The 25,303-nt window shown below is 45.7% G+C and overlaps 1 protein-coding gene across 1 annotated transcript in view; it reads left to right on the forward strand.

Moving 5' to 3' along the window:
• The first annotated feature begins 22,205 nt into the window (after positions 1–22,205).
• Positions 22,206–25,303, forward strand: part of LOC121008154 (polypeptide N-acetylgalactosaminyltransferase 3-like) — a 235,943-nt gene continuing 232,845 nt past the window's right edge. Inside the window, exon 1 of the mRNA XM_040440528.1 lies at positions 22,206–22,240. The gene's annotated coding sequence lies outside the window, so the exon portion shown is untranslated. The remainder of the gene's footprint in view (positions 22,241–25,303) is intronic.

The raw sequence follows: 25,303 nt of genomic DNA on the forward strand, positions 1-25,303 counted from the left end.
TACGGATAATACAGGACATCCCTTTTATTTGAAAGGGTTCTCCGGGCTACACATATCCTCCGGATATGCCATCATTATCAGATCGGTGAGGGTCCAGGACCTGGCACCCCTATGGGTCAGCTGTTTGGGGTTGCTGCGTCACCAGGGACTATACAGTTTATGGTGCTGGAGGCGGACAGCTCCATACACTGTGTAGTGGCCGTGCTGCGGTACTGCATAATTTCTGAGCTTCAGAACACTGGCGCCGTAAACTACACAGTGGATATAGCCTTCTGCTTAGGATCCGTACAATGTTAGTTCTAAGTGTCACAGCATCCCGAAAACGCTGATCGTGGGAGTGCCAGATGTCTAACCACCACTGATCTGAAACTGACCTCTGGATAGGTCATCAATATCTATAGCCTGAGAACCCCTTTAAAGAATGCCTCCAGTGATCCACTTAAAATTACTTCGGATAAGTACTTTAGTGTAAAAATGTAAGTTTCTAAAATAAAAAACTGAGTGCTCTCTGCCTAATAATGTTTATTAGCCTCATCCACTCTCAGGCTGCACACTCAACTCTTTTCAATATGGAGCAGAGAAGAAGAAGACTTAAATGACTGCATCTTTTTAGTACCTCCCTGCTAAGAGATAGCTATTGTAAAATATAACTCTGAGAACCTTTTCCACACAGGGAATAGCAAGCTGTCTGTGTATTTGTAATAGGAACATGCTAGCAAAGTCATGTGCTCACAGCAGCATCAGCACAGATTCAAGCCGGCAGATCTAAGGTCTCTGTAGTCGTAGACGGGCAGGGGTAAATGAAAGTGTTAACAGCTGGTAAGCCTGAAGACTGAGTGACCAGGTTTAGGCATCAGCTCCACTCTATCTTTAATATTACAATTATTACTTATAACATTGATGTTGTGTTATACTGTACACAGTCGAGTCACATTATTATGACCACCAGCTAATATACAGAGTAACCGCCTTGTGCTGCACGGACAGCAGCTGGGAGTGACTCAATAAGGTCCTGGTAGGTTGTCATAGGTATCTGGAGCCATGCTGACTGCAGTGCATTCCACAGATGATTGAGGAGGTCCCACAGATGCTCATTTGAGTTCAAGGCCGGGGAATTAGGGGGCTAGGGTAGTACTTGTAAGTCTTGGTCATGCCCTTCCAACCAGTGTTGGACATTTCCAGCCGTGTGACATACCACATTGCCTTGCTGGAAGGTTCAATCCACCCTAGGGAGGACAATCAGCATGTATGGGTGTATGTGATCTGCATGAACAGATTCAAACCCAATTTGGTTGAGACTGCCTTCCCTATGAATGAGTGGACCCAAAGAATTCCAAAAAGATTTTCCAGACCATAGCACTGTCACCACCAGCTTTTGTTTCCAGCAATGGTTGCAGGGTGTTTGTTCTCTAATAATTCTCACCTGACATGCCAACGTCCATCCGTAACATGAAGCAGAAAACATGACTCCATTAAAGAAGGAAATCCGTTGCTAACCAACGAAGGTCCAAATCCGATACTGAAAACTGAAGCCTTTTCGGCCGATGCAACTCAGCAGAGGTGCAGTGACCATATGTCTGCTTCGGAGCCCCATATGCTGTAGGGTTCACTAAACTGCTTTAGACACACCTCTGGTAGCCCACTGGTTCATTCTGGTGGTGAGCTGCTCCACTGTAGTATAGAAACATAGAAACATAGAATGTGTCGGCAGATAAGAACCATTTGGCCCATCTAGTCTGCCCAATATATCTGAATACTATGGATAGCCCCTGGCCCTATCTTATATGAAGGATAGCCATATGCCTATCCCATGCATGCTTAAACCCCTTCACTGTATTTGCAGCTACCACTTCTGCAGGAAGGCTATTCCATGCATCCACTACTCTCTCAGTAAAGTAATACTTCCTTATATTACTTTTAAACCTTTGCCCCTCTAATTTAAAACTGTGTCCTCTTGTGGTAGTTTTTCTTCTTTTAAATATGCTCTCCTCATTTACAGAGTTGATTCCCTTTATGTATTTAAAAGTTTCTATCATATCCCCTCTGTCTCTTCTTTCTTCCAAGCTATACATGTTAAGGTCCTTTAACCTTTCCTGGTAAGTTTTATCCTGCAATCCATGTACTACTTTAGTAGCTCTTCTCTGAACTCTCTCTAGAGTATCTATATCCTTCTGGAGATATGGCCTCCAGTACTGCGCACAATACTCCAAGTGAGGTCTCACCAGTGTTCTGTATAGCGGCATAAGCACTTCACTCTTTCTACTGCTTATACCTCTCCCTATACATCCTCGCATACCTTTGTAGGCAACATTTACCTCTCACATCAAAGGCATGTGGTGCTCTGCAGTTTCCTTGGTGCAATATGTCCACTTACAGTACACTTTCACCACAGAAGCGAGAACAGAATCGCCCCTTTTACCCATGACAGCAACAAGAGATATGTGTGCAGTCTATCTCACACCTTTTATACCCACTAAGCCAGCTCACCACATGTGCCTTCCTTCATCAGCCATGCGCTGCCGACGTCGACAGTAGGAAGTGGTCATAAGATTGTGACTCGAGTGTGTAGAAAGTTTTCTTCTCCATTCACTTTAAAAGCAGCATCAAAAATATAAATTAACATATTAATTACTATTTGGAGTTTTTTTTCCTTTGATCAGCCATACTGCAAAGCCACTCATATGAGTTTAGCACTCTGCGTAATTTTGACAGTCCCACATTCAGGACCTGCAACGGGCGCCTCCCCCCAGGGTCCTCTATATCAAGACCCAGGTTTAGTAGGAATGCTGAGTGGTATAATGCAGCCTAAATATCTCTTTATGTGTGTCACGGTGCTCCTACCTGGATACCGCTGAACCCCAGGCTTTGGCTCCGAAGCAATAAATAGGGGGAATAATTGAGGGAATTGAAAGAATAACTTTCCAGACCTTGAGATGAAGTTCAATGGCAGCTTTACTTGAATAAACGTTTCTCCAAAACAGTTACAAGCTTTGTCTTGGTTCCAGCAGGCCTTAGCATTAAACTGGCAGGCAAACTCAACTGTGCTCTATTCTTCTCTCATATATATATATAAGTGAGGGAAGAAAGAATCCAAAGAATGAGGTGTGGGGGAATGAGGATGGTGGAGAAGAAGGTGTCAAAATCGCCAAGGAGACTACTGGGTAGTAGAAAAAGAAAAAAGGGTGAATAACCGTTCCCGAGGCAGCACCCTTGAATAGACAGTGCACGCCCGTGCACTGCAAGTGAATGCAAGTTGATAAAAAAGAAAAAAATGTGCTAGGTGTTCCCCTATGATACTCAGATGGTGGTTGAGAGGGAATTATCACAGGGGCGCTAGGGGAGTGGTAAAATTAAGTTGGAAGTCTTGACGAGGTATAAAAATCTTTGGTGAGGTTTTTTATTTTTATATTTTATTTGATTAAGAATGGGTCTATAAAATAGGTCTATAGTGGGGGATATTCAAAATCAAGAGTTAATGGTACTGAAGCAGTATATTATTGCAATACTGGAAAATGTATAATAAATATATACATATATATAAGGTGGAAAGGGGGGGACTTACTTCACCAGGGAGGGAGGTATAGGATAAGCATATGACACCTATACCTTCCCCTCCCCCGCCGAGATTGCTTGGTAGGATGGTATGAACTCGCCTCCACGTCCCAGAAGAATGACACCAGGGTTCCAAGTGGAGAGTTCTTTAATGGTTAAGATATCTCAACGTGTTTCGGGGTATATCCCCCTTTCTCAAGAGCAAAAAAAATACAATCATTTGTATTTTATTTGTTCTTGAGAAAGGGGGATATACCCCGAAACTCGTTGAGCTATCTTAACCATTAAAGAACTCTCCACTTGGAACCCTGGTGTCATCCTTCTGGGACGTGGAGGCGAGTTCATACCATCCTACCAAGCGATCTCGGTGGGGGAGGGGAAGGTATAGGTGTCATATGCTTATCCTATACCTCCCTCCCTGGTGAAGTAAGTTCCCCCTTTCTGCCTTATATATATGCATATATTTATTATATATTTTCCAGTATTGCAATAATATACTGCTTCAGTACCATTAACTCTTGATTTTAAATATCCACCACTATAGACCTATTTTTATAGACCTATTTTATAGACCCTGTCTTAATCAAATCAAATATAAAAATAAAAAACCTCACCAAAGATTTTTATACCTCATCAAGACTTCCAACTTAATTTTACCACTCCCCTGCCGCCCCTGTGCTAATTCCCCCTCAACCACCATCTGAGCATCATAGGGGAACACCTAGCACATGTTTTTCTTTTTTCTCAACTTCTATTCTTCTCTCACTCTGCTGTACTGAAAAGCTGACTTGATAACTTGGCTTCTTCTTTATGCTGCACTTCACTTTTTAGACAGACTCGTCTTCAGCCAGGGAACTTTACTCCTAGCTCCTGAGGCTTTAGGCTTCTGCCTCCATGGCCAGCAGAGCTTAAGGTGCTCTGGCTGGCATGGGTACGTCCATCAGAGATGTGCCCCTGCACACTCTTCACCTTGCAGGGGATAAACTCCAACTGACGCCAGCAAGTCCCCACCCTTCCTTCAGGAAGTAGGGCTAGCCCACTTCCCTACAGAGGGAGGGTTAGAATGGAAAGAAAAACTCCATTCTACCTACATACAGCTTTGTCGTGTTTGCTGCCACCTGCTGGTGAACCAGGCACATTACACGAACAGTTACAGTACATAACATTAAAGTGGTTACCCATATTTTCACCCAGGAAGGCCCCCTGCTCTGATGTGCTCCCTTGCCCTGCGCTAGACCGTGCAGGGCAGGGGTTCTTTTGTTTACAATAACACACTGCCAGGCGGAGGCTTCCACCCAACAGTGTGTTCGGTGACGTCACTGGCTCTGATGAGTATGCTTTAGCGCTGCCCTAGCTGTTTTACTGGCTAGGGCAGCGCTAAAGCCCACCCATCAGTGCCGGTGATGTCACCGGGCTTCCTGGCAGCCCCATGGAGAGCCCAGTTCATCACCGGAACTCCTGAAAATGCCTTTGCCCTACGCGATTTAGCACAGGGCAAAGGAGAGCATCGGAGCATGAACTGCTCCGATGCTTAAGTCAGGGGGGCACCCTGGGTGAAAATGGAGGCATGTCCGGGTACAGCTCTGAACCCGGACAACTCCTTTAATATAAATGCATAGTATTGAGGGACCTGGAAATAAATATATACGGGTAGGTGACATGTAGGTTAGACCATAAAAGATAGCAGCAAGGTGCAGAAGTGGTAATACCACTCTGGGGTGTTACAGACCCTCAAGAGTGGAAGGTGACTATAAATTCTGTGTCTCTGGAGGACCCAGCGCATCCATGCAGTAGGGGTCCCGCTGTGATTATTTCATTATAAAAGGACCCTTCTAGATGGATACATGAACCGGGTAAAATATTTTCTTTTACCTTTTTGTGGTGATTTTCGGAAAGTGAATTACAAACTGAAAAGTCAGATTAGAAAATTCTCAGTCCTGCATAAAAACAAGTGTGAACAACATGCGGTAATATTGGGGAGGATTTCACGCTACATTATCAACTTTTTTTTCTTGCCACCAGCTAAATATTTTGCATTAAAACTCTTCTCTGAAGCCTTACTGTTTTCTCTTGTTTGGTCTTGACTCTTAGGAAACTGATTTATATGCAATCCAAGAAGCACTGATACAAGCCGAAATGCACAAACCAATTAAGGCTCAAAGATTTTTACAGCAAACTTCGATGATGGACTGCATGCTAATTAGACAAGTGCTAAATCTCTGTAGGAAGACTCGGATGCACAACCTTCAAATTAATCTAGCTTCCGCTAATAAAGCATCACTTTGTGCTCCTGAAATGTAACAAACCTGAGATACTTCCCAAAAAGACATAGTTGTTAACTCCTTCCGGCACATGTATGGTGCAGTGTAGCTGGCCAGCTAAGATCTGTCCTAGGTTGCTAATACAGCTTATATATTTATATTAGGGATCGACCGATTATCGGTTTGGCCGATATTGAGGATTTTGAGCGTTATCGGTATCGGCATCTATCTTGCCGATATACCGATAACGTATTGGGAACACAGAACGCGCTGCTCTCAGCGCTCTCTGTGTTCCCTCCGCAGCACAGGGGAGAAGGAAGCAGTGTCTCCCTCCCCCTGTGATGCTGCTGCCGCCAATGAGAGGAGAGAAGATAAGAGGAGGGGAGGGGCTGTGGCCACCGCTCCACCAATGAAGATAAGTCTTTCATTAATTCATATACAGGAGGTGGGAGCTGGCTGCAGAATCACATAGCCGCCTCCCGACCTCTATGAGCTGTAGCTGCGGTCCGCGGTAGTTAACCCCTCAGGTGCCGTGGATCGCAGCTACCACTCATAGAGGTCGGGAGCCGGCTATGTGATTCTGCAGCCAGCTCCCGCCTCCTGTATATGAATGATTTAGAGACTTATCTTCATTGGTGGTGCAGTGCGCCCCCCCAAGCCCCCTAGTATTAATCATTGGTGGTGCAGTGCACCCCCCCCAAGCCCCCTAGTATTAATCATTGGTGGCGCAGTGCGCCCCCCATCCCATCCCAATCCCAATAGTAAAAACATTGGTGGCGCAGTGCGCCCCCTCCCCCCAGTATTAATCATTGGTGGCAGTGGCCACAGGATCCCCTCTCCCCTGCTCCTCCGATCGGAGCCCCAGCAGTGTAATCCTGGGGCTCCGATCGGTTACCATGGCAGCCAGGACGCTACTGAAGCCCTGGCTGCCATGTTCAGCTCCCTGCTGCTGTGTGCACAAAGCACAGAGCAGCAAGGACAGTGTGAGCTCCTATTCACCTTGATAGAGATCTATCAGGGTGAATGGGACAAGGGTTCTAGTCCCTAAGCGGGCTAAAAGTTTGTAAAAAAAACCCCACAAAAATATTAAGTATAAATGAAAAAGATTTACAAAAAAAATACACATTAACAATAAACATATTAATTTTCAGCAGATTTGTGTAGGAAATTTTTTTTTCTCTCAAAAATGAAAATTCCCAGAATATCGGTATAAATTATCGGCTATCGGCCTGAAAGTTCACAAATTATCGGTATCGGCCCTAAAAAATCAATATCGGTCGATCCCTAATTTATATAGCTAGACCTGCCAATAACATAATACAGTTCCTATGTTTGTGTGTTAAAGACAAAAGCAGAGTTATTTACAGTGACTTCATGTTTGGATGTCATATAACTGTTATATATTGTGTTCACAGAAGCAGAAAAGATAATATGCCTTTAGGATTCATTATATAATGTAAGGTAAGCTCAAGCACAGCAGAAACAACAGAAAGCATAGAGTTAAACTGTTGTTGCTGGGCAGGAGTCTTGACCAATCATAGCCAGCCTCACACACATACCAAGAGTTTTGATGAATCACAGCCAGCCTCACACATAGCCTGGGTGGGAAATTCCCCTAGCAAGAGCTGCTAGAATCATTACACCAGAGGAGAGGAGCTGAACAGACATTCACTCCACTAAGAGCTGTGTTTTATGGAAGCAGAGAGGCCAAAATAGGTATTTAAAACTGTTATAGAATGTTCCTACTGTTAATATAGTGATTAGAACTGTATACTGAACTAGTTATATATGTGTTTACTTATAGTTCCACCAATTGCAAACTAAAAATACCATACAAACAATTGCAATCATTCAAATTCCATATTGCAATCCAAATTGCGAACAACCATATCAGATCATCCTCAACCAATCTGTGAATAGTTACTGCTAACTGCATACTGAAAATTGCGACCAAATTCAGCAAGTAGAACTATTGGTTAAGCTCAGATATACCTCTCAGGGAGATCATAAAGTGCTTAAATAACTTAAAGTGAGAGTACAGATACTAGAGAGAGAAATATATCCCTAATTTTATGTTGAATGACAAGATTAAACAGTTGAACCACCATCTTATACATACCGCCATTTTGTGATATCTTTTCAAGACGTGTTTTGTACATGGACTATCTGCTGCAGAGGTGGCAGTGTTATATATGAAGAAAAATTGAAGTTAATAAAGAAGTTATTTAAAGCATTTGGTGTGCTCTTTAAAACTACTGTTTCCATAGAACGGCGCTAGAGGAATTACAGAGTAATAGACAGTCTGGTTAGACTAAAAGGTCAGAGATATCAAAATTCTTCTAATGCAACAGTGCAAAAGGATCTTCATAGTGCTGCGCCTGCCACACGCAGGCAGGGGCTCCCACAGCCCTGGATGTGTCACTTACAGCCGACATCCCACGGTAATGGTCAAAATTGGAGATAGTTTGAATCTTGACTGTTTAACCCTTTATGTGCCGTGATCAATAGCACCTTGCTATTTGTCAACTGTCCTGGTAGGTTGGTACGATAGCCAGAGGCCTAAAGAACAGCCATCAAGTGCTTATTAGCTTTAGGGCTGTTTCACATGAGCGGATGCCGTGTGGGTAATCCACTGCGTGAAAGAGAGCCAAGCCTCATTCCGGACAGCAGAGACAGGGAGCATTAACATGATTGATAATGCTCCGTGCCTCTCTGTGATCTTTTTACTACAAAATCACAGTGACAACTTTATCTCACTGTGATTTTGGGAGGCAAAGAGCATTATCAATCATGTTCATGCTCTGTGTCTCTGCTGTCCGAAACGGGGCTTGGCTGTCTTTCACGCAGCAGATTACCCGCATGGCATCCGCTCGTGTGAAAGAGCCCTTACACTGACAATGCAATAATGCATTGTAATATACACTGACCAAAAATACAAACACAACACTTTCGGTTTTGCTCCCATTTTGCATGAGCTGAACTTAACCAACTGGACCAACATTCCATAGGCCACAATCAACAAACTGATCAACTCTGTGCGACGGAAATGTGTTGCACTGCGTGAGGCAAATGGTCGCCACACCAGATACTGACTGGTTTTCTGACCCCCCTCCCCAGTAAGGCAAAACTGTGCACATTTCAGAGTTGCTTTTTATTGTGGGCAGTCTACGGCACATCTGTGCAATATTCATGCTGTCTAATCAGTCCCTTGATATGCCACACCTGTGAGGTGGGATGGATTATCTCGGCAAAGGAGAAGTGCTCACTAACACAGATTTAGACAGATTTGTGAACAATATTTGAGAGTAATGGGTTTTTTGTGTAAGTAGAAAATGTTTCAGATCTTTGAGTTCAGCTCATGCAAAATGGGAGCAAAATCGAAAGTGTTCCGTTTATATTTTTGGTCAGTGTATTTGTATTTAAAGGGGCTTTACAGATTCGGCTAAATTTTGGCGACGAAGGTGGTTGGTGGGGAAATGGGATAAAATAATAAAAGTACTAACCTGGTAAGTCTCCCTGTCATTCCAGCACCACTGCTCCATTGCTTTGCTTACTCAGCTGCAGTGTTGACATCACCTTGATGTGACATCATTACTAAATCTGAGTAAATAAAGCACAGAGAGGAACCACTAGAATTGCAGGGGGATTGACTAATTAAGTACTGCATCTTTTTTTATTTTATCCCATTTACCCCCTTGGACAAATTTTACACGATCCTGGAAAATCTCTTTAAAAAAGGGGTTTTGTGAGATTTTAATACTAATGACCTATCTGCTCTGTAAAGTATTAGAATGTATTGGATAAGATGAGCCAAAGTTATTACTTCGCGAAGTCTTGTGAGACTTTGGGTAATAACTTCAAAAATTTATTTCTACTGTTAAAAACCTTTTCCCGAATTCTGGTTCGTTTCCAAGGTACCCCTTGGAACCGAAACCGAGTTCGAGAAAAGGTTTTTAACAGTAGAAATGAATGTCCTGTCTGTTATATTTATGGGTATTCTACTAACGGGGAACTTCCCTGCTTCAAGGATATATCAAAGGGGTTGTTTCAGAAATGACTTCATTCAGGTCAGCCATTCTTTTGGGGATCAATGGGTGTCTGAGAGGCTGGACCTCTACCAAGCTGAACCTACTGTAAAAGTAATATCAACCTTTAAAAGGGGATGTCTGTGGGATTGCATTATTTATACAAGGCATTTTGAAAGTCTTCAGATCCTTTCAATGTTTTCTCATTTTGTTAAGTTAAACTATATGTTATGCTAAAATAGAAAAATTACATTTTCCTCTATCAGTCTGCACTCGATACCCAATAATGAGAAAGTGAAAAGGGAATTTTAGAAATGCTTGCAAATTTATTGAAAAGAAAAATCTAAAATTTTGCATGGACATAAGTATTCTGTCCGTTTTCTATGAATCTTGACATTTAGCTCTGGGGGCCTTCCATTTCGCTTAATCATTTTTGAGATGTTTCTACACCATGATTGAGTCCACCTGAGGTACATTCAGTTGATTGGACATGATTTGGAAAGACACAGCCCTGTCTATATAAGGTATATAACGTCTCACAGCTGACAAGGCATATCAGAGCAAAAACCAAGCCAAGAGGAGGAAAAAAACTGTCTGTAGAGATCAGAGACAGGATTATGCGAAGGCACAGATCTGGAGAAGGATACAAAAAAATCTGCTGCATGGAAAGTTCTCAAGAGCACAGTGGCCTCCATAATTTTTAAATAGAAGCAGTTTGGAACAACCAGGACTCTTCCTAGAGCTGGCTACCCCTCCAAACTAAGTAATTGGGGGGAAAGAGCCTTGGTAAGAAAGGTGACCATGAACACAACGGTCACTCTGGCTGAGCTCCAAAGATCAAGAGAAAGATCGGAGAAACTTCCAGAAGGTCAACCATCACTGCAGCACTCCACACTTTATGGCAGAGTGGCCAAAAAGAAGACTCTCCTTAATAAAATGCACATGAAAGTTTGCAAAAAAGCACCTAAAAGACTCCCAGACTGCAAGAAACAAGATTCTCTGGTCTGATAAAACCAAGATTGAAGTATTTTTTAAGCATCATGTTTGTTGAAAACCAGGCACTGCTATCATTTACCCAATACCATCCCTACAGTGAAGCATGGTGGTGGCAGCATCGTGCTGTGGGGCTGTTTTCCAGCCGCTGGGGCAGGGAGACTCATCAGGCTAGAGGAAAAGCTTAGGAACAACTTTGTGAATGTCCTTGAGTGGCCCAGCCACAGCTCTGACTTGAACCAATTGAACAACTCTGGACAGACCTGACCTGACAGAGCTTAAGAAGATCTGCAAATAAGAATAGCAGGTAATCCCTAAATCCAGGTGTGCAAACCTTGTGTCATCATACCCAAGAAAACTGGAGGCTGGAATCGCTGCCAAAGGGGCTGTAACTAAGTCCAGAGTAAAGAGTCTGAATACTTATTTCAGAGCGAGATTTTTTAATTTTTTTTTAAGTCTTTTAAATAAATATAAGATTTTGAAAGTTATATTTTCACTCTGTCTATATGGAGTATGATGGGAATTTTTTTTAATTTTTTTTATTTTAGCATGAGGCCACAACATAACAAAATAAAGAAGTAGAGAATTGCGGCACACAGTTTCTTTTGTCTGCAATTAGTTATTTATTTATATTACATCATAAAAAGTCCATGATCCAGTTCCTTTTACAAGGGTTTTACAGTAATCACATATATGAAAAATAGCGACCGGATGTTTCGGCCAGTGACGGCCTTCTTCAGCGGTCTATTATCATAGTGTGTCTGTTGTTCTGGGTTAGCGCTGGTGATCCAATTCTCTACTTCTTTACTACGACTTACAAGTCCTTGCGGGCACCAGCAGCAACAGTGTGCGGTGCTTCACCTATACAAAAACATAACAAAATGTGAAAAAAGTGAAAGGGGCTGAAGACTTTCTGAATGCACTGTATGTGGGGCAGAATGGGAAGCATTAATCACTGATCCACCACCAATGCCGTCTGATGCTTACAAGGACCCCTCTGGTCTCCACTTCCTGGCTTCATCTCAGGACACATGAAATGCCTGGAGATGCCCGCGTCATCAATCACTGGGTAAGCAAAGGCACCATTCTTTGTTTACACTTGAGGTCTAATGGAGGCATTACTGACCATAAGAAGGGATCCAACTGGGATTGTTATCACCTATGTGGATCCTTACTTGCAGTTTTGGCGTGAATTTGCCCACCGAAAATGTCCTAGCATTCTTGCTAAAGATGGGCAACAATAGCTGATTGGAACCTATGTCTCTGGGTTGCTGAAGAAGATTTTATCCTCTGCCTAGTAACAGATGGCTCATTGGCTTAGTAAATACATTTGGCGTTACTTGTTAGGTTTCCAGAAATGTCTGGGAGGCTCCTGGGAAAATGGGAGATCTACCAAACTTTGAATTTTTAATCCCATGATGTGGCATACAGGCGTGTAACCACTACAGCCAATCAATGGCCCCGTTGGTCACATGCCGTTAACATTTGATGTACACATGTCATGGACCGTGCCCTCCAGAGCAAAGGTGGGATTTAAAGGGAGTCTGTCATTAGGTTTACAAGACCCTAAGGGAAGTATAAAATGGTGACCATGAGCAAATCGCTGGGCTCTGGCTCGGCTATTTCCATCAACCCCACAGAAGTGGTGGCAGTGCTTTCGTGGTGCGCTTCCCATTATTTTCAATGGGACTTCTGAAAATAGCCATGTGCTCCGCTGGGCTATTTTTGGCACTCCCATAGAAATGGTGCGCTCTCCGTCACTCTGCGGGTTTCATTCTAAGAATAGGACAAACATTGGTGGCATATCCTAGTGATATGCCCTCAATGTCCAAGATGGGAATACCCCTTTAAGAACATATATTTTCACCAGAATAGGCCATCAATCTGATCAGTGAGGATCGTCCTCTCCGACCGTGGCGCCCCTTCCCCTGGTTTTGCTCAGCTTTTTTTCACATTATAATCAATGGTCCACCATAAATGACCACGTATTGGTGTATAACGCATCACCCACTGATAGTTATGTTTACAGCTGAACAAATCTGTTAAAAAGCAATAAAAAAAAAACAGGACAAGTAATAGTTAATTTGTGCCGAGTCTTTCCAGTGTGAAAATCACGAGCTTCTATCAAAACGCAGTAACTGTGATGATGTGATCTGCTTGTAATAATAACAGGGGTATTGTGGTTACCACTAAAGTTGCTGAAATCAGTCGGGTACTGGACGAGGTCTAGATGACATCACAGTTTCCAGAAAACGACGAGGAACAGGCTGTCGCTGCCTCAGACCCTATTTGGAAAAAACACTGCCTGGTAATGTGGTGCAGTGTGCCGTACTACGGACAGGAGAAGAGGCAGCTGCAGTAGAAACCTTGGGGGTCATTTATGAAACTGGTATAAAGTAGAACTGGCCTAGTGCCCATAGCAACCAATCAGATTCCACCTTTCATTTTCCAAAGGAGCTGTGAAAAATGAAAGGTGGAATTTGATTGGTTGCTATGGGCAACTAAGCTACTTTTACTTCACACCAGTTTGATAAATGACCCCACTTGTGTTCAGGGGCAGACTGGCCAAAGACCCTACAGGGAAATGTCCCAGGCAGGAGCCAGGGCCCCCCTCATGGCCAGGTTCATATCAATTTGATAGTCTCAGCATTAATTAATGCTAGGAGCATCAGACACTTATTCACCAGCCAGGCGGGCGCAGGTGCCCTCCTGAATTTAAGTGCATGGCCGTCCTCAGGACAGAGATACAGTGGAATACTGGGGCAGCACTATTTGGTGTTGCACTGTGGTATCTGGCTCTGCTGGGGCCATATTTTGTTCTGCACTACAGTACTGTTGGCCCCGTGTACTTCTGTTGGCCCTGCCGACTTGTGTCGCTTACCCTTCTGTCAATCTGGACCCACCTAAAATATGGGACCATTTTTAGTTTTCTTTTTTTCCAGGGCCAGTTTAAGTTCCCAGTCCGCCCCTGCTTGTATTATGGGGGCAGCAGCTCCAGCGTCACCCCTAGGGTATATGCACGCCACAGTGTAGTTCATGCTGATTTTTGTGAAGTTTTGGCTGAATTTCCACACCAAAACCGTATCTGTTACTTATGAATTCTATCGAGGATTTGCTCCAGGTCTCATCCTTTGCGCTGAGCATCTGGACAAACTGCCGACTTCAAAATTTGCATCTTGCTCGTTTTACCTGCAGCTTCTAACCATTGCAATAATCTACTGCAATCCGGTGCCCATTTCAGGCATTTTTTGCATTAGCAGTTTTCCTCCTCATCTGTTACGGATTTTCCTTTGTGGAAAATCTGCAGCAAATGCCACACGTGTAAACCCTCCCTTAAAGGGAGTCTTTCACCTAAAATCACCATTATAGAACACTAACATCAGGATCTCCATTACATTCCCCATATTAGAATGCTACCCTCCATATTGCTGTCCATCGACCGATTTTCTCAGAAAAACACTTTTATTCAATATGTTAATTAGCTTCTGAAGGTGCCAAGAAGCGGCGTTCATGCGGCCGTTGCCCAGGCCCCTCGTCGCTTTTCATACAAAACCCCTCCCCTTTAACCCCTCTGGCCCGCCTTAGGTTCTTCTGATTACGTCCTCCTCTTAGTGAGAAATCCAGCGCCGTTCAACCGATTTGCCGACCTGCGCACTTCATTCCCCATTATGGGCAGAGGCACAGGGCCGGCACATGCGCATTAAACGCTGTTGAATGGCAGTGGCGCTGGATTTCTCACTAAGAGGAGGACGTAATCAGAAGAACCTAGGGCGGGCCAGAGGGTTGAAAGGGGAGGGGTTTCGTATGAAAAGCGACGAGGGGCCTGGGCAACGGCCGCATGAATGCCGCCCCTGGGCACCTTCAGAAGCTAATAAACATATTGAATAAAAGTGTTTTTGTAAGGGGTAGCTCTCTTTCACCGGGGTCGCAACCACACACTTCTTCACGGACACCAGGATTTAGGGGCTAAACTGTGCTTTATTGTGGCACGCGGCATAATGAAAAACATAGAAAGCCAAAATAAAACACCTTGCCCGTCTGGGCTCTACCTAAACACATAGGTTTCCCTGACTCACCTCTAAGTAGCGCTTAGGGTCAGGGTCTCAGGCTCCAAGCCTTAGCAGGTTCCGCTCATCAAGCGTCAGTCCACACAGGGGAGAGATCAGGCTTCGCATAGCCTTGTGGCCCCTTAGTCCTCCTGACTGAGACCACATGCAGAGCCTCTGCTCCAGGTTCACAGACACTCCCCCCAGACTGACACACTGATGGTGGATTTATGCTAGCCTGATTAGGGTAGGCTTTACCTGTGATCACCTTCCTGCTAGGGAAAAACCTGCCCCAGACTGGGGGGGTGGATTGGGAGGTTCCACTGCCAAAACCTACCATCCCAATCCAAGTAAAATCCAGCCCGGAATAATTAAAGAAAATAGCTCCAGCAACTATATTTACTGAAGCCAGCGTCATTCTGGATTTCACCCACCTCAGCCAGTTGAGGAAACTGGGAGAGATATACCCCCCTTCGGGACTTTCCCATGCATTTTACAGTTCACATCGCCACACTATAAAACTGGCTGACCTGTTACATGTGCGCTTGGCAGCTGAAGGCATCTGTGTTGGCCCCATGTTCATATGTGCCCACATTGCTGAGAAAAAAGATGTTTTAATATATGCAAATGAGCCTCTAGGAGCAACCAGGGTGTTGCCATTACACTTAGAGGCTCTACTCTCTCTGCAACTACTGCAGCCTCTGCACTCTTATTAACAGGACCAGGCAGTGTAAACATTGTTACATCTTGCCCTTTTAATCAAAGTGCAGAGGGCGCAGCAGTTTCAGAGAGAGCAGAGCCTCCAGGTGTAACGGCAACGCCCCCATTGCTCCTAGAGCCTCATTTGCATATATTAAAACATCACGTTTCTCAGCAATGTGGGCACATATGAACATGGGACCAGCACTAATGTCTTCAGTAGTGTTGATTGAGCACCAAAGTGCTTAGGTGCTCGGGTGCTCTGGCCGAACACATCGGGATGCTCGGGTGCTCGGTATAATAGAAGTTAATGGGAGAACCTGAGCATTAAACCAGGCACCCCCTGCTCTGAAGAGGGGAGGGTGCCTGGTTCATAGGAAAAGGTCAGAAATTGATGGAAACACCACCAAAATCGTTCAGGAACAGCATGGGGAGGATGTCTGGATGCATCTTGGACTCCCAGGTCGCTGCTGGGAACGATGTTGTCCAAGTAGTACGCCACTTTTACAGACTAACAATAATACGCCAAAAACCGAAGATAAAATTGATTTTAGCAGAAAAATTGTTAGGAAACATTCTTTCCTGTATATTTACTTGTATACAAAGTGCAAGTGTTGCCAAAAATTACATGCAAGAGGCACTCCGATACAACCTGTATATCACATAAAGGAGGGCCTCATTCACATTGTGGTACAATTGTTCATGTAGTGGGACTCCTACACTCATAAAGCCTATGCACTAAGTTAAAGGGCTGCCAAAATTACAAGGAACCAGCACTCCAATACATCCTTTGTTACACATAAAGGAGGGCATCATACACACCCTTGAAAAATTATGATTGATGGCCTGCTGGTGACCCTCTAAAATATTTGGAGCAAGGGCCTGCAGATCTGACCATCTAAAACATTAGGGGTGAGGGCCTGCTGCTGAGCTGACCATCTAAAACATTATGGTTGAGGGCCTGCTGCTGAGTTGACCCTCTAAAAAATTATGGTTGAGGGCCTGTTGCTGAGCTGACCCTCTAAAAAATTATCGCTGAGGGCCTGAAGCTGAGCTGACCCTGTAAAACATTATATGCGTGGGCCTTCAGGTGAGCTGACCCTGTAAAACATTATATGCGTGGGCCTGCAGGTGAGCTGACCCTGTAAAAGATTGTAGGTGAGGGTCTGCAGGTGAGCTGAGCCTGTAAAACATTATATGCGTGGGCCTGCAGGTGGGCTGACCCTGTAAAAGATTGTAGGTGAGGGCCTGCTGGTGAGCTGACCCTCTAAAAAATTATATGCCAGGGCCTGCAGGTGAGCTGACCTTGTAAAACATTATATGCGTGGGCCTGCAGGTGAGCTGACTCTGTAAAAGATTGTAGGTAAGGGCCTGCTGGTGAGCTGACCCTGTAAAAGATTGTAGGTGAGTGCCTGCTGGTGAGCTTACCCTCTAAAAAATTATATGCCAGGGCCTGCAGGTGAGCTGACTCTGTAAAACATTATATGCGTGGGCCTGCAGGTAAGCGGACCCTGTAAAACATTGTAGGTGAGGGCCTGCTGGTGAGCTGACTGTCTAAAAAATTACTGTATATGCCAGGGCCTGCAGGTGAGCTGACCCTGTAAAACATTATATGCGTGGGCCTGCGGGTGAGCTGACCCTGTAAAAGATTATAGGTGAGGGCCTACTGGTGAGCTGACCCTCTAAAAAATTATATACCAGGGCCTGCAGGTTAGCTGACCCTGTAAAACAATATATGCAAGGGCCTGCAGGTGACCTGACCCTGTAAAACATTATATGTGAGGGCATATATGCAAGGGCATTATTTGCAACAAATAAGCATGTTGATATGATGGAAGAGGAGGAGGAGGAGGAGGAGGATGAGTAAAGGAAGATTCAACCATATACCCTTTTTTGTGGTGGAAGGGGTGTATTCAGTACATTATAAACAACACATTTAAAGAGCCTTTATGTTCAGCCGCTTTCCTCTGGTGGAGTCGAGAAGTCAGGGGCAATCCAGGCCTTGTTCATTTTTATAAGAGTCAACCTGTCAGCATTTTCAGTTGACAGGCGGATAAGCTTATCTGCTAAAATGCCACCTTCAGCACTAAATACCCGCTCAGACAAAATGCTGGCGGCAGTGCAGGCCAGCACCTCCAAGGCATAGGGCGCCAGTTCGTGCCACGTGTCCAGATTGGACATCTAGTAATTGTAAGGCACTGAGGGATCATTGTACTCCTTGACCATCTTCCAAAATTTTTCCCTCCTTGTGACAGTAGGGTGAGGGTGCTGGCGGAGTGTCATGAAATTGTCCCAGGCTTTGGAGAGTGTTGCCCTGTCTCTGTTGGAACTGCTGTGTGCTCCCCTTGTCTCCCCTCCTCGGTTGCCCAAGGATCTACAGACTTTGCCTCCAGCGTTGTCAGATGGAAATTGTTGGAGCAATTTTTCAACAAGGACCTTCTGGTATTGCACTGTTTTGCTTATCCTCTCCACCAGAGGAATGAGAAATGAGAAGTTCTCTTTGTAGCGGTGGTCGAGAAGGGTGAACAACCAGTAATCCATGTTGTCTAAAATGCATATAACGCGCGGGTCGCGGGAAAGGCAGCCTAACATGAAGTCAGCCATGTGTGCCAGAGTACCAATGGCCAAGACTTTGCTGTCGTCATCAGGAGGATCACTCTCAATCTCCTCATCCTCTTCCTCCTCTTCTGCCCACCCACGCAGAACACATGGAATTAAACTTCCATGGGTACTACCCTCTGTAGCGGAGGCATCCGTCTCCTGCTTCTCCTCCTCCTCTTCATCGTCCAATTCGCACTGAGAAGATGAACTGAGGGTGGTCTGGCTATCACCCTGTGTAATGTCTTCCCCCATTTCCACCTCTTCCACATGCAAAGCATCGTCCTTAATTGTGAGCAGCAAGCGTTTGCTTAAACACAGAAGTGGGATGGTTATGCTGATAATAGTGTTATCGCCTCTCACCATCTGTGTTGATTCCTCAAAGTTTCTTAAAACCTCACAGAGGTTAGACATCCATGTCCACTCCTCGCTTGTGAATAGCGGAAGCTGACTGGAAAGGCGACGAGCATGTTGCAGCTGGTATTCCACTACTGCCCTCTGCTGCTCACAAAGCCTGGCCAACATGTGGAACATCAAGTTCTAGCGCAGACTGACGTCGCACTACAACCGGTGAGCTGGCAGTTTTAAGCGCTGCTGCAGCGTTGACAGACCGGCTGAAGCTGTTGATGACTTGCGGAAATGTGCACACACTCGGCGCACCTTCACCAGTAGCTCAGGAAAATTGGGGTAGGTTTTGAGAAACCGCTGAACCACTAAGTTTAAGACGTGGGCTAGGCATGTGTGTGAGTTTGCCGAGCTCCCAAGTTGCCACCAAGTTACGGCCATTATCAGACACAACCATGCCTGGTTGTAGGTTGAGTGGCGAGGGCCACAGCTCAGTGTCACGGATGTTGTAGGGGAGAACACCAAAGGACAACAAGAAGGAAGGGAAAAGGCACTAGGCCTCACCGCTAGGGAAGGAAAAGGGTCACCACCTATAAAACCCTGCTCCTGGCCCTAACTCCTATCCGTATGGGCACCTCTCGATGGTAGAGATGCCCATACACAGGAACCTAGAAAACCCTGGTGGCCCTCAGATGCCCTAATAGTAATGACCGGGCAGAGACAACCCGCTCCTTCCCTGGTGAAGGAACCAGCGTCTCGCTGAGGCCTAGTAAACAACAAAGGTTGGGGGAGGGAATACAAAACACAACAAGCGGAACACTTAACTTCTGAGGCTGATGGATGATGGACGAACATGACTTCACCATGAACCACACTCCAGCTCTTCCAATAACCAAATGAAGCTATCCAGAGCAAGGAGTGATGGGTAAAGTCAGACTAAATAGGGGGAGGTGAAGGTCACATGATCCACACCTGAACAGGGGGTGTGGACATACCAGCAACACACAGACAAAGTGAAACCAAATAAGGCTGTCAGATAACTAATGTGCAGATATTCTTTCAGACCTTCTCAAACCTGTCACCAGCGTGACACTCAGTCTGGTCTCTTATCCCCTGCCACAGCTCTGCGGGGGTGTTCTGTTTGTCCCCTAAGCATATCAGCTTCAGCTTGGCCTGTTGCCGTTTCCCTACTGCAGTGCTACACTGCTTCCAGCTACCGACTGATGGCTGACTGGTGCTGCACACGGATAATTCGGAGGTGAAAGTGGAGGAGGAGGTGGATGAGGAGAAGTGGGGGTTGGAGCCACTAATGTAGGTGCTGGCAGAAACCCTGATCGACGTAGGGCCCGCAATCCTTGGCGTCGGTAGCACCTGTGCCATCCCAGGGTACGACTTGCTCCCGGTCTCCACAACATTCACCCAGTGTGCATTCCTGGCCGAATGCACTTGTCCATGTGTCCGTGGTTAAGTGGACCTTCCCAGTAACTGCATTGGTCAGGGCACATGTGATGTTATGGGACACATGTTCGTGTAAAGCGGGCACGGCAGACCGCGAAAAATAGTGGTGGCTGGGGACTGCGTAACGTGGGACGGCCACCTACATCAGGCTGCGGAAGGCCTCAGTGTCCACAAGCCTAAATGGCAACATTTCTAGGGCCAGTAATTTGGAAAGTTACGCATTTAGTGCTATGGCCTGTTGGTGGGTGGCTGGGTATTTGCGCTTGCGTTCAAAGGCCTAAAGTAAAGACACTTGGACGCTGCGCTGGGACACGGAAATGGATGTGGTCACTGATGGTGCTTGTGAAGGAGGCAGTGGTGTGACCCGCAGACACAGATTGTGGACCCAGGCATTCGTCCCGCTTATTACGGTGCCTGGATGCCATGTGGCGGATGATGCTGGTGGTGGTGAGGTTGCTAGTGTTCACACCCCGGCTCGTTTGGGTACGGCACAGGTTGCAAACTACTATTCTTTTGTCGTCCGCACTTTCCTCAAAAAAGCGCCATACTGTGGAAGGGGGTGCTCTGTGGAACAGTTGCGAGCCGTTTGGTGTGGCCAGCCCTCTTCCTTTTTGCCACCCCACTGCCTCTTCCAGCCTGTTGCAGTGCTGCAGATCCCTCCCCCTCTGTACTGCTGTCCTCGCTCGGCTTTCCACCTTCCCAGGTTGGGTCAGTGACCTCATCGTCCACCACCTCCTCACTCTGGTCATCCTCCTGACTTGTTGACCTAACTACAACCTCAGTGATTGACAACTGTGTCTCATCCTCTTCATCAACCTCTTGAGACAGTAATTGCTATTGCGTTATTGGCAACTGTGTCTCTTCATCATCCACCTCATTAAAAAGTAATTGACGTTCCCCACCGTCATCTTCTTGTGACTGTGGATGCTCAAGAGTTTGGGAATCAGGGAACAAGATCTATCCCTCTTCAAGCGTGCTTGGTGAGAGGGCCAAATGAAGGGATGCCGATGAAAAGAGTTCCTCAGAATATCCAAGTGTAGGTTATTCTTTTTTCTTATTTCTTTGTCCGGCTCACTGAGGAGGCCGCACGTGCTCAGTTTCATCTTACAACTGTCTCCTGAGCTGTGATAGGAAGAGAGCTGCAGCAGAATGGACACGCCCCCTGAGCTGCTGCAGAAAATACACGCCCCTGAGATGTCTGCTTGATATAAACCTAGCAAAGCAATAAATGGAGAGATCTCTGGATCCGTGGGAGGTACAGGGCTGGTTCTAGCTTTGTTAGAAACAGATTGTCATGTACTATATGATGTCTGATTTTAATATTTTTACATTAGGCATGGGATAACCCCTTTAAGGTTCTATTCACACTGTTTTAGCTTGTCATCAGAGGTCTAGATCAGGAGTATGTCTATCCTATATTCTGATGGAAGGATCTGGTGACAAATTTCACCCATAGGATCTCCAAAAAAAGTAGTATATCTATATATTTTTCTACTAGATGCTTCTGTGTGATTAGCTGTCTGCTCTTATGGTATCAGGGTGAGTCAAATGAAACGTCAGCTCTGCTACATCTGTATTTGTGTAGATTATGTAGATGTGTTTATGGAATCTTCAGAGGAAAATAACTGCATTATCTTGGGCCAAATATTACTCTGCATATGATAGATAAATAGATAGATAGATAGATAGATAGATAGATAGATGACATTTTAATAGATGATAGGTAGGAGTAGATACACAGATAGATATAGACAGACTGATTACAGATAGATAGATAGATAGATAGATAGATAGATATAGCAAAGAGAAAGAAAGCTAAAGATAGATAGATGACAGATCTGCAGTCCTTCCCTATTCACACACCTGTGTGACAGGTAAGTGCGTGGGCAGGTAGAGTCGCACCTGCGCACTAGTGACTTTGCCTTGGCTACGTTGCAGGCTCTTCTCACCTGGGTCCAGCAAAGCTGAAGTCATCTGTGCATCCTCCTCTGCTCCCCGACTGTCATCACCACCTCCGCCTTCCTTCCTCCATTCTTAAAAGTAAACAACATTAATGCTTATGAAAACGTCTCAATTCCTTCTGGGATTCGCATCCCCACCTATCCCTTGGTTGAACTTGATGGACTTATGTCTTTTTTCAACCGTATTAACTATGTAACCCGGATCCGCCTCCGTCACCTGCCTCCTTCAGCTGCCGCCTCAGCCCGGCACAGAGCTGCAAAGTGAGCAGAAGTCCAGAAGCGAGAGCCGCCGCTCCATCACTGTGAGTACACAACTTCCAGGAACTTTCCCACCTCGTACACCCCGTATCGGGGGCAGCCCGGTGCCTTCTATATACGGAGTGTGGAACCACTACTCCCAGCAGAGTGTTACTCCAGAACTAGAGAGCCACAGGTTGCTGGCCATTGGTCTGCCTGTGTGATGTATCGGCTGTGACCACTAGGGGCGGTGTGCTATGGGTTGTAGATAGGACCCATGGTGGTGTTCTGGTGGAGCAGGTATATAGTATATACTGTGCTGCTCAGCAGGGTTTCAGTCACTTGTGCAAGTTCTTTTTATGTAAGATATATCTTTTATTTGCAGCTGCTTGATGTGCAGATTCACGTGCAGTCCTGTGTAAAAAGCACCAACGTAATGACAAACCCTCTCCTGGTGATCTGGGGCAAATCTGTGCCCCACAGGGCATTGTAGTTTATGCGGGTTTTCCTTGTGGATTTTGTCACAGATTTGCCCCAGATCTCATACATTTTGCATCGCAAAAGGGTGAAATCTGCGCTGAAAATCTGCCTCGGATTTCACAATCCACGCCGCCTGCTGAAACTTTCCTCTCCGTGTACATGAGAATTAGGAAATCTCTTCTACGTAGTCAGGGCTGTATTAGTATCATGCACACGTATGTATTTTGCGATCCACAAAACACGGATCCGCACAAAAAAAGGATGACATCTGTGTGATGTCAATGTTGCACTTTTTTTTTTTTGCGGATCCATTGTAACAATGCCTGTCCTTGTCCGCAAAACGGACATAAATAGGACACTGAGTCATTTCCGTTTGTTTTTTTCCCAAGCCCAATTGAAGTAAAATCCATGCTTAAAGGGGCTGCCGCACCTCAAACATTGGTGTCAGTCGCTAGGATCCACCACCAATGTCAGATGGGCGCGGGTCCCGCCGCTGAGAACGGAGTGAAGGAGAGTTTGCCGTTCTCCATTCATTTCTATGGGAGTGGTATCTCTGTAAGCCCCATAGGATGGAATAGAGCGGCGGCTGAGCTGGCGCAGTGCACTCTCCATACATTTCTATGGGGCTTCCGAAAATAGGCGAGCTTGCCGCACGGCTATTATTGGCAATCCCATAGAAATGAATGAAGGGCAGGTGCGCTCTCCTTCATTGTAGGTGCAGGTCTCAGAGGTGGGACCCACACCTACCTGACATTGGGGGCATATCCTAGTGATATGCCCCCAATATCAAAGATGGGAATACCCCTTTAAAGATGATCTGTCACCACTCCTGACATGTCTGTTGTAGAAACTACTTGCAGTCCCCCCTGTAATAACAATTCTGGAGTATCTTTTTTTGTGACTCTTTGTTGTGCCATTCCTTTATTTTTCCTGCTAGAAGTGTATGAATGGATTGCCTGTAGCTTGTAGTAAAGGTACAGATGGGTGTTACCAGGTGGGGTTTGTGCCCCTGCACAGCCTGACACCAGCAGCACTGAATAGACAGAGTCAGACACACCCGCACCTGGTAACACCTTGCTGAACCTTTACTTCAGACTGTTGGCAATTCATTTGTAAATTTCTAGCAGGAATAATAGAGGAATGGCACAACATTGACTCATAAGAATAGATGCTCCAGAATTGTCATTACATGGGGGAGGCATGTAATTACTAAAGCTGACGTGTCAGGAGAGGGGGCAGGTCCTCTTTAATACACATTGTGTGTATACCCTAATAGCGGAAATTGCTGCACATAAATGGCAAAAAGATAGAAAACACCAAAATATAGTGTCAAATATATTACCAATGTGCCCACTTGTTTTGTGTACTTGCTGCAGTTTTTGTAAATGTACCGGTTTTGCTGACGGCTAATGACCTTTATTAGATTTTTTATTTTTTTTTGCTCCCTCCGGCAGTTTTGTGCTGAGGTGACCTGGTGTTCTTCAGATTGTAGTTGTCATCGGGTTGTGTTGGATGGCAGTACATGTCCCTGGCATACAATACGCTCCTTGTCATCATCAGCCCTGTGTACACTGGTGACATTGTTTCCATGAGTTTAGATCCGTCCGGTCAGTGACAGGCCTCGCATCATCCTGCTCGTGTCAGCTACGAGGGCTTTATATACACACCCGTGTATACAGGGCGTTAACGGGACTATAGCCAGAGCAGCCGCTCCACGGCCCGGAGGCTGGGGGCCTCTAGGAGACTTGTACCTGTAGTGGATTCAGTCCATTGGGCCTTTGTAGAGAGGAGTTGCTACTATTCTCTTTGGTACTGGGTGGCATCGACCCCGTACAGGACTCCTCTCTCCAGGGAACTGCATTGATAACAAAGGGATGAGAAATCGGGAATGGAGTGGAGGGGGAAACATCGGTGGGGGTCTGACACCGCCACCATCAGCTGTTTGAGGGCCACTGCCTTCTCACAGCGCCATTCATTGTATAGTGGCTGTGCTTGGTATTGCAGCCCAGGCCAATACGCTGCAGCTAAGTTCTATATTTTTGCGGAACAGAAGCAGGGATCAGAACCCCACGGAAGCAATCCGTAGTGCACCGCACCACATCTCTGGATTTGCGGACCTATATAAGTAAATGGGTCTGCATCTGTGATATGGATACACACGGCCGGTGCCCCGTGTATTGAGAAACCGCCGTATGCGGCCCACAATACAGCCACGGGAGCACTACAGAAGCGTGAAAGAGGCCTAAGGCCACGTGACCGATGAGCGTTCAGTCCCTGGCCTAGGAAGTGGCTGCAGCGCTCACTGGAGCACCACAGCCTCCTCAAACATCTGGTCAGCGGAGGATTTGGGAGTTGGGCCCCCAACGATGAGATATCGGTGACCTCTCCTGAAGGGAAAACTTCTTTAATTTGACATCTAAAGATCTAGAAAATCTGTTAACTCCTAACAACGTGGAGCAGCGTGGAGAGGACCTGTGCGCTACTATTACCGGGCTCTGATTACGTGGGCACTGCACCCGTGACGAGTATGGCAGCTGTAGTACCTGTCCACTGCCCTGCTCCACAGACTGATCAGAGAAACCACAGGGCTACGCTGTATAACTCCATGTATGCCAGGGTCTAGGTTGACGGTGGCATACAAGGGGAAA

This window comes from Bufo bufo, chromosome 7, assembly GCF_905171765.1.
Source record: "Bufo bufo chromosome 7, aBufBuf1.1, whole genome shotgun sequence".
NCBI lineage: Eukaryota > Metazoa > Chordata > Amphibia > Anura > Bufonidae > Bufo > Bufo bufo.